This window comes from Notolepis coatsorum (genome assembly GCF_963971535.1).
Source record: "Notolepis coatsorum genome assembly, chromosome: 20".
Classification (NCBI taxonomy): domain Eukaryota; kingdom Metazoa; phylum Chordata; class Actinopteri; order Aulopiformes; family Paralepididae; genus Notolepis; species Notolepis coatsorum.
Window position 1 is genome coordinate 9937068 of NC_140184.1, and position 12061 is coordinate 9949128.

Here is a 12061-nt window from a genome sequence, read left to right on the forward strand (position 1 = left end):
CCCGAACCTAATCTCGAACCGGCCCGGCGCGTTCACACCGGAAATAATTGGTTCGGAACGTGAAAAGTCGCCGCTCAGCTGGAAACCGAAATGTTTTCGTTTTTTTCCCTTTGCGAACCGTGACGTCATCAGTGTTCAGGCTGTGAAGACGAGCGTAAACAAGCGAAGAGTAGAGGTTCGGCATTGCGCTCAATCGATCCATTCAACAGGAAGCGATTTGCGACTGATCTCAAAATGAGATTAGATTAAAATGGTATTGTTATCATACTGATACAGCACAATACACCATCCAACCAGAGTGGATACATACATTCTCAGAAATAAATATGCATGGAGAAAGGCTTAGTGAGCCTCAGCGCACACACACAAACACACACACACATGTACTGTATACGTGCAAAATGAATTCATTCCAGCAAAGTAGGCTTCTATTATTCTTAGGGATGCTCGATATTGGCTTTTTTACCAATATACCGATATTGTCCAACTCTTAATTTCCAATACCGATATCAACCGATACCGATATATGCAGGTAATTAACATTACATATCTCTTGTTGTGGAATTAACACAACATTATGCATACTTTTGACAATAATCTGTTAATAATCTGTTAATAATCTGTCAGAATCTGTTCTTACTTGCTTGCCTGGGTAAATAAAGGTTAAATAAATGTAAAAAAAATAATAAATCATTATTTTTTTTTAAACCGATACCGATATTTTCCGATCTCACATTTTAATGCCAATATCGGCCGATAATATCGGTAGGCCGATAATATCGGACATCCTTAATTATTCTAATTCGTTATTTTATTGGGTATCATAGTAGTCCTACTGTAGAACATGACATATTAGCATGGCATCTCATTTATTAATGCGAATACTGAACGAATGCACAATTGGCTCTTGACGAGTGTAAACTATGGATGAGTCGGTCGCAGTCAACGTCGGAACCTTTAGCTCAGCTGGTTAGTGCGGCTGCCTGTGGATCCTATGGTCTCATCTTGAGATCGCTACCTGTTGAGTGGATCAGCATGGTGCAATACCGAACCTTTGAAGCTGTTTTATATACGGCACATTTTGCCACTGTCGTGTTCATGTGGTTGCGTTTACCTCCGCCTGAGTAACGCCCTCCATTGATGACGGAGGATGGTGGAACGTTGGTTCTGCTTAAATAGGTGTAAACGCGGGCTGGTTCTAAAATCAATTCAACAAATAGCAATACGCCTTTGTTGACTAATCAATTTATTGATTTGAATTGACTAATCTAATAACTAATTTAACATGGAATAAAGCATAAAGTAATACTAATCAACAAACAAGTCTTGAGACTCTTGACTAAGACCAAACCGACTGATTAGGGTGAAGCCCTACTACACAAATTCAGTGTGATCATCAGTGATATCAAATATATATATCTATCCACACCTGTCTGTACTTACCTGCACATAGTCCTTTACTATATCTATATCTGTACATATCCTACTCTTACTAGTTACGCTGCTGGCCAGTATGACTACTACCATACTGTCTCTATACCTGTATCACTGTACTGTACAGTCAGTGTACACTACAACTCTGTACATACATCTGATTAGCACTACACTCAGTAGTACTAATTTGTATATTTTGTACCCGGTTTAAATCACCTGTACACATTGTATATTGCTGTTGCACTTTACTGCTACATGTGCACTCTGGTTGGATGCCAAACTTCTTTCCGTTGTATTGTACTTGTGTTGTGTATAATGACAATAGATTTGAATCTAATCTAATCATCAGTAATATCCAATAGAGGTAATAGAGGAACACGTGTCCTGGAGAGTGAGATATCTGGGCTGTGTTAGATTATTGCACAACAGTTTCTAAACTGAACACACCAAACAACATACAGAGAGAATGCACCATCCATTCATCCATGCAGCAACGTTGCACAGCTGGGCAGCATCAGTACATTCGGTCCATTTCACTTACACACTCTTTTGTTTTTTTTTCAAAACTGTGTGCAGGGGGTTGGTGTGGGGTGGGGGTGAGGGGGGCAGGACACAACAACTCCTTTGTTTTCACACTCTATTCAGGACACCAAATATCTAACAAGCAGCCCTAAAATTCATACTTTGTGTAGATCATACTGTAGATCTCAGTCACCAACGCGTCCAGGAATAATTTAAAGCAAGATCTTATTTGACATTCACCGTAGCAGTGTTTACTGGTAAAATAAGGAATGATATTTGACTAACAGTGATTGAATGATATTTTGACTAACAGTGATTGAATGATATTTGACTAACAGTGATTGAATCTTGAATGATATTTGACTAACAGTGATTGAATCTTGAATGATATTTGACTAACAGTCAGTGATTGAATGATATAATGGTAAATGGCTGCTTTTTTATATAGCGCTTTTATCCAAAGCGCTTTACAATTTGTTACTCACATTTTACCCATTCATTTCACACATTCACTATTCACCGACGGCGGAGGCAACCATGCAAGGTGCCAACCTGCTCATCGGGAGCAATATTAGGGGTTAAGTGTCTTGCTCAAGGACACATCGACACGCTGCCCGGGGAATCAAACCGGGAACCTCCGGATTGCCAGATGACTGCTCTACCTCCTGAGCCACTGTCGCCCCTGATATATTTGACTAACAGTGATTGAATGATATTTGACTAACAGTGAGTGTGTTTGTTTCTCCCACAGGCTCAACTGGCAAACATCAGCCCAGCTGTGGTGTGGTGTAATTGGGCACGGCCAGAAACAGGTTTTCACTGTTAATGGCTCCACGGTCCACCAGATCCAGCCAGGGCCTCGGAGGGAGGCGGGGAGGGAGGGAGAGAGGGTGGGGGTGGGTGGAGTCAGCCTCATCAGCATTCAGCTGGTCTAGCTTGGAGAGACCCATAGAGACACCTAGTTAACACGCCCACACAGCAACAACCTGACTAACAACAACCCCCCCCAGAGCCCCCCCCCCCCCCCCCCCCCCCAGCCCACTTTCAGCTACCGGCGGTGACAACCCACTCACACACCCCTCAACCAACCCCCCCCACACACACACACAGACCCTTCTCAAGTGTGAGAGACAGGGCCCCACTTTGAGTGCCCACCAAAACAATGGCAGCTTTCAGCCACACATTTCTCTGCAGCGACAAAGGGGAGAAACTCGACACACCGAGGAACTACCCCCAAGCCGTGTGTTCTCCTGAGTACAATCTACCCCGGGCCATGCATTCTCCTGAGCACAATACCAGCGGCGCCATATGAAATATGCCCCTTTCTCACCGAAAGGCCTTGTTTTTTTTTCATTTTTACATCAACCGACACCTGAAGCTCCTTTCAGCTGCGTTTCAGAAGATAAAACAAAACGATCCTGAGCTTTGTGGACGAATGGACTAGTTCTACATCTTGCAATAAGCGGAGCACCTTGCAAAGAAGTTTCATGGTAGTTCAGTTTAAATGGTACAGACTATTGTGTAAATAATTTATCATACTGCCATGGTAAAAATCCTGTAATATTTTTTTATAATATATATTTTTTATAATACATTTACATTTAGTCATTTAGCTGACGCTTTTATCCAAAGCGACTTACAAGTTATGTACGACAAGTCATCAGGAAGGGCACAACTATCAGCTGAGTAGCAATGTTCATCAAAGTGTTGAGTGCTACTGTAGGTTAGTTTAATAGGACAAGTGCATGACAGTAAGGTTAGTTAGGGTTAGATATTTTTTGTATTTTTTTTTAATTCAGATAATGGTTGAAGAAGTGCATCTTTAGTCGACGGCGAAATATTGGACGGGTTTCGGCTGTCCTAACTTGGGTGGGTAGTTCATTCCACCATTGTGGGGCAAGGACTGAGGCTGAGGTTACACCTTTCGTATCATTTCGTATTGTTTTCTTATACGTATCGCCGCATATCGCCGCGACGTCATGCGCCTCGAGTCACACTTTCGTTTTTTTTCCGTTTTTGTCAGCCGAGCACACTGATGTAGTACACTGCCAAAGCAGTAGGTGGCAGTAGGTGGCAAACATGAAGGCAATTTCAACCAATCAGAACGAATGTGCCAATACACTTCCTGGTGGAAGCTCCAGCAAAGAAAATGTCAATAAGGCAGGCGCTTATGCCGCGCCACCATCTTGCAATGCAAGATGCACTCAATGCAGCAATAATTTTTCAGCAAAGCCTAATAAAAGTGCAATAAACAAAACGGATACATTCACTGTGTGTTCTGCCTGTCATTTGTTGATGAAACAAAACTAACATCAACACAAGTGACCACCAAGAGCGGATAGTTTAGTCTAAAAAACGATCGGTAGCATTGTTAGCTGCATGCTAACGTCAATGGAGTATGCCATTATAACAATATAGCATTGTGGCTAGAAGCTAACGTTAGCTCACGCTACTTAGCCAGCACGAAACTGATGATATCGCGAGCTATCAGTAGTTAGATAACATTAGAGACAACGCTGTGTGTATTAAACAAAGGTGAATAGATGACTGGGCCATTTTGTTTAATGCTTGTTAAGTTGAAAGAGGAACTCTGAGCTAACAGGGTCTGAATCCTGATAGCTCACGTTAGCCAGCTGCTCATGCAATCGGTAATGCTAGCAGAATGAATGGATGTAAACTTTATTTAACATATTGCATATGGGTACAATACAATACGGCTCAATACAAACAATTGTTAAGGGAATGCAGACTGTTGTAGCTTGGACTGGGGTCCTTATAACAATAACTTGACAACACATGGTAGCTGAAGCTATTTGGGACACGGAGCTCTGTCCCAAACACACACACTGTTGTCACCGGAAGGGCACGCAGATGGTATCTACTGCGCATGGGCGTTTTCGCAACAACTGCTCCGTGCTGACTACACGCTGTTGTCAAAGCGTTTTTTTTGCGTATCTCCAAACGCAAACACAATTTTGCGTTTCAGCCGTATCCACAAAAAAACGCCAAAAAACGCATTTCTGTGTAGATAGGACATCAAACGTCGTCAAAAACGTATAAAAAAACGCCAGGAATACACTAGTCTAACCATAGCCTGAGAATAGGCGACTTCTCTTTGATGACCCTCCCGGAGCTTGGATAGGAGTAGGTCTGAGTAGGTCATGAAAAATAATACCATGGTATAATCCAACTTAAGAAGACCCTCACCCCAGCCACCCAAACCTCAAACTGTTTGAGCTCATGCCGCTCATGACGGTACCGCAGTCTCAGGTCCATATCCAAGAGAACACTGAACAGCTACTACAGTCTCAGGTCCACATCCAAGAGAACACTGAACAGCTACTACAGTCTCAGGTCCACATCCAAGAGAACACTGAGCAGCTACTACAGTCTCAGGTCCACATCCAAGAGAACACTGAACAGCTACAGTCTCAGGTCCACATCCAAGAGAACACTGAACAGCTACTAAAGTCTCAGGTCCACATCCAAGAGAACACTGAACAGCTACTACAGTCTCAGGTCCCCATCCAAGAGAACACTGAACAGCTACAGTCTCAGGTCCACATCCAAGAGAACACTGAACAGCTACAGTCTCAGGTCCACATCCAAGAGAACACTGAACAGCTACAGTCTCAGGTCCACATCCAAGAGAACACTGAACAGCTACAGTCTCAGGTCCACATCCAAGAGAACACTGAACAGCTACAGTCTCAGGTCCACATCCAAGAGAACACTGAACAGCTACAGTCTCAGCTCCACATCCAAGAGAACACTGAACAGCTACAGTCTCAGCTCCACATCCAAGAGAACACTGAACAGCTACTACAGTCTCAGGTCCACATCCAAGAGAACACTGAACAGCTACAGTCACAGCTCCACATCCAAGAGAACACTGAACAGCTACTACAGTCTCAGGTCCACATCCAAGAGAACACTGAACCGCTACTACAGTCTCAGGTCCACATCCAAGAGAACACTGAACAGCTACTACAGTCTCAGGTCCACATCCAAGAGAACACTGAACAGCTACAGTCTCAGGTCCACATCCATGAGAACACTGAACAGCTACTACAGTCTCAGGTCCACATCCAAAAGAACACTGAACAGCTACTACAGTCTCAGGTCCAAGAGAACACTGAACAGCTACTACAGTCTCAGGTCCACATCCATGAGAACACTGAACAGCTACTACAGTCTCAGGTCCACATCCAAGAGAACACTGAACAGCTACTAGTCTACACTCAGAAGACGCGCACCGTTTGCCAGTGCAGTGATTGCAGAATGTTTAATTTTTTTGTATACTCGCCAGCAGGGGAGGAAACTAACTTTTTGGCTTACCAGCCAATTGGCGGGTATCTGATTTTTTTTACCAGCCAAACGTAAAAAATACTAGCATTTGGCCAGTAAAGTGGCCTAATTTCCTCCCCTGGTGTAGTGGGTAGGGAGGGAGTGTGTAGTGGGGGGGGGGGGGGGGTGTAGTGGGTGGGGGTGTGTAGTGGGTGGGGGGCTTAAGCTTAACCAAAAGAAAAAGGGGTGCAGCCTGAGCGTGTCTCAGGGAGTGAACCCCTGCAGTTCCTCTCACCCGTAATTCATTCATCATGAAACCATTCTGTGGCAAAACCGGTTCTGGCCTCCCAGACAACTCCATTTCCACTCAGTTAAAAAGAGCATGCTGCGTGGGTTTCCATGACAACTGTCCAGCGGCGGTGAAGCCAGTTGGCAAGTGTGGGAGAGAGGGAGTCGGTCAGGAGGACCCTCAGGACTCTCTGGCAAGAGGAAATAAAATCTCATGCTCGTTTGGACTGTCACTTGCCCCTGACAGCTATTCACTCCATCGACTAGGGGCCATGTAAACACAGACACAGCTATTCACTCCATCGACTAGGGGCCACGTAAACACAGACACAGCTATTCACTCCATCGACTAGGGGCCACGTAAACACAGACACAGCTATGTGTTCACCCCATCGACTAGGGGCCACGTAAACACAGACACAGCTATTCACCCCATCGACTAGGGGCCACGTAAACACAGCTATTCACCCCATCGACTAGGGGCCACGTAAACACAGACACAGCTATTCACTCCATCGACTAGGGGCCACGTAAACACAGACACAGCTATTCACTCCATCGACTAGGGGCCACATTAACACAGACACAGCTATTCACTCCATCGACTAGGGGCCACATAATCACAGACACAGCTATTCACTCCATCGACTAGGGGCCACATAATCACAGACACAGCTATTCACTCCATCGACTAGGGGCCACGTAAACACAGACACAGCTATTCACTCCATCGACTAGGGGCCACGTAAACACAGACACAGCTATTCACTCCATCGACTAGGGGCCACATTAACACAGACACAGCTATTCACTCCATCGACTAGGGGCCACGTAAACACAGACACAGCTATTCACTCCATCGACTAGGGGCCACATTAACACAGACACAGCTATTCACTCCATCGACTAGGGGCCACGCAGGGAACAAACTTAACTTTTTGACTTACCAGCCATTTGGCTGGTAGATTTTAAAAACTACCAGCCAGGCAGAATTTTTACCAGCCAAAAAATATAAATAGCTTTTTAGTATATCGCTATGTGTTATTATTACTATAATACTCTCATATGCTATTTTCAATTAATATCATAAACAACATACGGAATATTAGCATAATTTTGAGTGGACTGAAGGAATGAGTCAGTGTTAATAGTTTTAAATGCAAATAATTTATTGAAACATAGAAGTGGGGTCGGGACACATAATATTATGTTATGATGAATTGAAAATGGGGGACCCTGATGTAAACAAGACTAGTCTTTCTCTGGTCTGCATCCCCTTAACAATTGTATGTATTGAGCTGTACTACTGTACCCATTCTGCAATCTGTTAATAAACTTTTCAATCAATCACACACACTGTTTCAACTCACCACCCCCGCATCATATTGTAGTCTAGTCTGTCTTCAAACATCCACTCCTCTCGAAACTTTTTTATATTTGAATATCAATATTATCTGTCCATCCTCAGTAATCCTCAGTTTACTATAATATACTCCTGACTGACTTCATCGTCTTTCCAAACGCATGCACCCCCCCCCCCCATTTCCCTTTCCTCAGTCCACACTGTTCTCTATGGCTCTGCTCTGCCTCTGATAACGTAACGTTCATTTCGGGCGTTGTGGGCATAAAGGAATGGCGACGGTGCAAAGCATGTTAGATGCACTTGACCCGTTGTGAGAAAAAAGTTGTTGAAGTCCGAACATTTAAATCTCTCCGGTCATAATGTCCGGTGAAAATAATTCCCTCTAAGCACAATTTGATTATTTGAATTGTATTAAAATAGGCTAAAATTAAATAGCCTATGCGATGAATGAAACAATCATTACATTTGTTTCATCGTTGCTTCACCAAGCAGGAATGACAACGATGTTGTCAGTGGGAGCTTGGTGCTGGATTTTGCGAGAAGCATCCAGCTGCAGAGCCACAGAACCCACCAGCGGTGCCCGCACGGTGCAGTACTCTAATTCAGCCATTGGCAATTCAGCTGTTGGGTGGGGGGCGCTGCTGAGCGGTCCCCAGACCGGAGCTGAAAACACTGCTGCTCTGTGGCTCTGCAGCTGCATGCTTCTCGCAAAATCCAGCACCAAGCTCCCGCTGATGCAGTGGATTTTGTTAGCCGCCAGGTGGCGGGCAGATCTTAATTTCTAGTCGCCAAACATTAAATCTACAAGCCATTGGCGAATGGCGTGTGCTTATTTTGATCCCTGGGGCCACGTAAACACAGACACAGCTATTCACTCCATCGACTAGGGGCCACGTAAACACAGACACAACTATTCACTCCATCGACTAGGGGCCACATTAACACAGACACAGCTATTCACTCCATCGACTAGGGGCCACGTAAACCCAGACACAACTATGTGTTCACTCCATCGACTAGGGGCCACATAAACACAGACACAACTATGTGTTCACTCCATCGACTAGGGGCCACATAAACACAGACACAACTATGTGTTCACTCCATCGACTAGGGGCCACATAAACACAGACACAGCTATGTGTTAATTTCATCGACTAGGGGCCACATAAACACAGACATGTGTTAATTTCATCGACTAGGGGCCACATAAACACAACTATGTGTTCACTCCATCGACTAGGAGCCATGTAAACACAGACACAGCTATTCACCCCATTGACTAGGGGCCACATAAACACAGCTATTCACCCCATCGACTAGGGGCCACGTAAACACAGCTATGTGTTCATTTCATTGACTAGGGGCCACATTAACACAGACACAGCTATTCACCCCATTGACTAGGAGCCACGTAAACACAAGAGAAAGCTGACACGATTTCAGTAGGGGTGGGGGAAATATAAAGAGAAAACCAATTCTACCTTCTCAGATTAAATACATTTCAATACAAAATCAATGTATTCACTTTCAGTCTTGTGATATGGTTTCAACTTTATTATGACCGTACAAGTTACAACTATAAAACGTTAGCTTGTTCTCCAAGATTAGGCAAGCAGAAAGACTCACACAATACACAAGCTTTGCAACGCGATGGTTATTAGCAATTTAGAATCGAATCTATCGAACTGCCTAGACCCTAGACAATCGTGATGAATTGAGAACTGGTCGAAACTTGACCCCACACACTTCGAAATGTGGGATTCCCACCCCTATCTTTCAGCCCACGGTATCATGCGGCTTTGCCTTCTCTCTTTATTTACAGTTTGTTTCAGACAGTCAAGTAAAAAAGAAAAAGAGGTAGCCTACACAAGACGAAAAAACAAAACCAAAAAGGACAAACACAACAAGTCCACTATAGCTCGGGTTGTGAGGTTTGGTGTGAATTAACTGTGAACAATTCAAGTTGTAACATTAGCCCATGACCAATACCTGCAGGGTACCTCTACTGAACTGGTTGAACAGGTTATGGACACCGTGACTAACACACCTTTTGAATTCACCAACACAGCTTGTACTCAGTTCATGGGAGACGAGAATCAATCTCAGAACTTCCAATCATTTTACAGTCCTCTAAAGGGTCCAAGATAATAGTTTTCCTTGGTGTATTAACCAGGGGATATATTGTGTATCAACTTCAAGTCAAACCTCATAAAAAGGGGAAAAAAGTCTTCGCCCTATTACACAAGTCTCATGAATAGCATCGAGAAGAATGCAGGCAAGCTGGTGTGTTGTTTACATTATACATAGTTGTTAAGATGACTAACTTGTTAAAAACATGTAACAGTCTGCGTCCTGTCCTGCAATCCAAAAAGGAAAAAAACAAACAACCGTCCACCAGCTGCTAATTCGAGTACAGCATAGTACATCCAGTAAGATGACCCACTGTTTTTCAGTGCATGGTAAGGTAATTAGGGTCATGCAAAGTCCTTCAGTTGGAAGGGGGAAGGGGACAACTGCACTATGGCGAATAGATTTACAATCTCAACAACTAAAGAGAGATCCACCACCTCAGCGTGTGTGTGTGCTGGAGGGGTCGGGTGGGAGGTTTTACGCAAATGGTCATTCAATGCCCAGCATGTACTACTACTACTCACCCCCTCCAACTCCAATAATAGCACCATGCCACTGGAGAGGGCAAAGTCCACGCAGAGGGCAGAGGGCAGAAGGGCAGCCAGTGGCGCAGAACCAGACTCAGCCACCGTGCCCACAGCGGTCCCGGGAGAACACTGACCCACATACACATCTGTAACACAAGCCCAGTGCTCCCTCACTCTGACACACACAACGATGGCTTGAATAATAGGGTATGGACCTTTTTCTGAAAGCCATCGGGTTCAATCATACCCAGCTAGAATAGTAGATGTATGGCAGTGAATTGTTATGTGATACTGATATATCATGTAGGTTGAAGCTTCAAGTGGGTTATTTTGTGTGTGTGTGTGTGTGTGTGTGTGTGTGTGTGTGTGTGTGTGTGTGTGTGTGTGTGTGTGTGTGTGTGTTTGTGTGCGTGTGTGTGTGTTGGGTTTCTTCAAAAAAGGGGGGTTTAGAAGTCACAAAAGGTTAATGTACACTGGCTTCTGTGATGTCCAACAGTTACACTGTTGACTGGCCAGACGATGACCTCTTAAAATATGATCACAAAATGTCATAAAGTCAATGTAATTCGTGTTGGTGGTTCATTGCCAATAAATAAGCAATGAAACTAATCAAATATGAAATAGTTTTCCATCTAAAGTAACGCTTTGATCATGAACTAACTTGGTGTTGCTTTGTTGTAGCAGCAGCCACAGACACACACGAGATGCACATAAGCTGCTACTAGTAAACTTCCAACTGATCCCAGCGCGGCATATGTTCATAAGTTCAACACATTGGCTAATAACGCAGCACGCCACATCATCACCAGTCCTTCTTACAACAACAACAACAACAGTCTCGGAACCGTAACATATCCAATGCATTCATGATCCCCTATCAATGGAGTTGTGCTTCCCAATTGCAAAACAAAAGAAGTAAACCATCGTGTACGCAAAACAAACCCAGGGAACTCGTTGTATTATAATAAACAAACCAGACGCGAGTTCGCAAGTGAGACGCGCTACTTACGTTTTTTGCGCGGAGTTTTAGGGAGAAAGGTTTGTTGTGCAGTGAACGGAACGGAACGGAGAGCTCTCCTGGTCCTCCTGTGCGCACTGGACTGGTCTCCTTTCCAACTGTGTGGCTGGCAGAGAGAGAGAGAGAGAGAGAGACAACAAAGACAGACAGACACGACTCAGCAGCACGCACACGGGAGTCTCCTGTGGTCCCACTGGTCCCACCATGTGGCAGATCTGGGAATTAGTATGGGCATGGTAATAGTAGAAGTAAAGATACAAATAAGCAGTGTAAACAATATAATTAACTCCGAATATGAGCAAACAAACAAGTGTATTTATTTATTATAGGCCTACCTACCGTTAGTATTCCAATACAGTTAGAATACAATTTTCACAAGTTAGCATAGGCTACTATTTGTTTCTTTTCTTTTTGATAATCAGTGTTTCCTCCTGGGTTTTCATTTTAATGTATGCTCTTAGAGAGAAAGTGCCTGGTGATTTCATTTAC

General features: G+C 44.0%; 1 protein-coding gene across 1 annotated transcript in view; it reads right to left on the bottom strand.

Annotated features, from left to right (window-relative positions):
• LOC311247085 (CD82 antigen-like) overlaps positions 1–11650 on the bottom strand; it is an 86261-nt gene extending 74611 nt beyond the window's left edge. Inside the window, exon 1 of the mRNA XM_084337396.1 lies at positions 11564–11650. The gene's annotated coding sequence lies outside the window, so the exon portion shown is untranslated. The remainder of the gene's footprint in view (positions 1–11563) is intronic.
• Between the last annotated feature and the right edge of the window lie 411 nt (positions 11651–12061).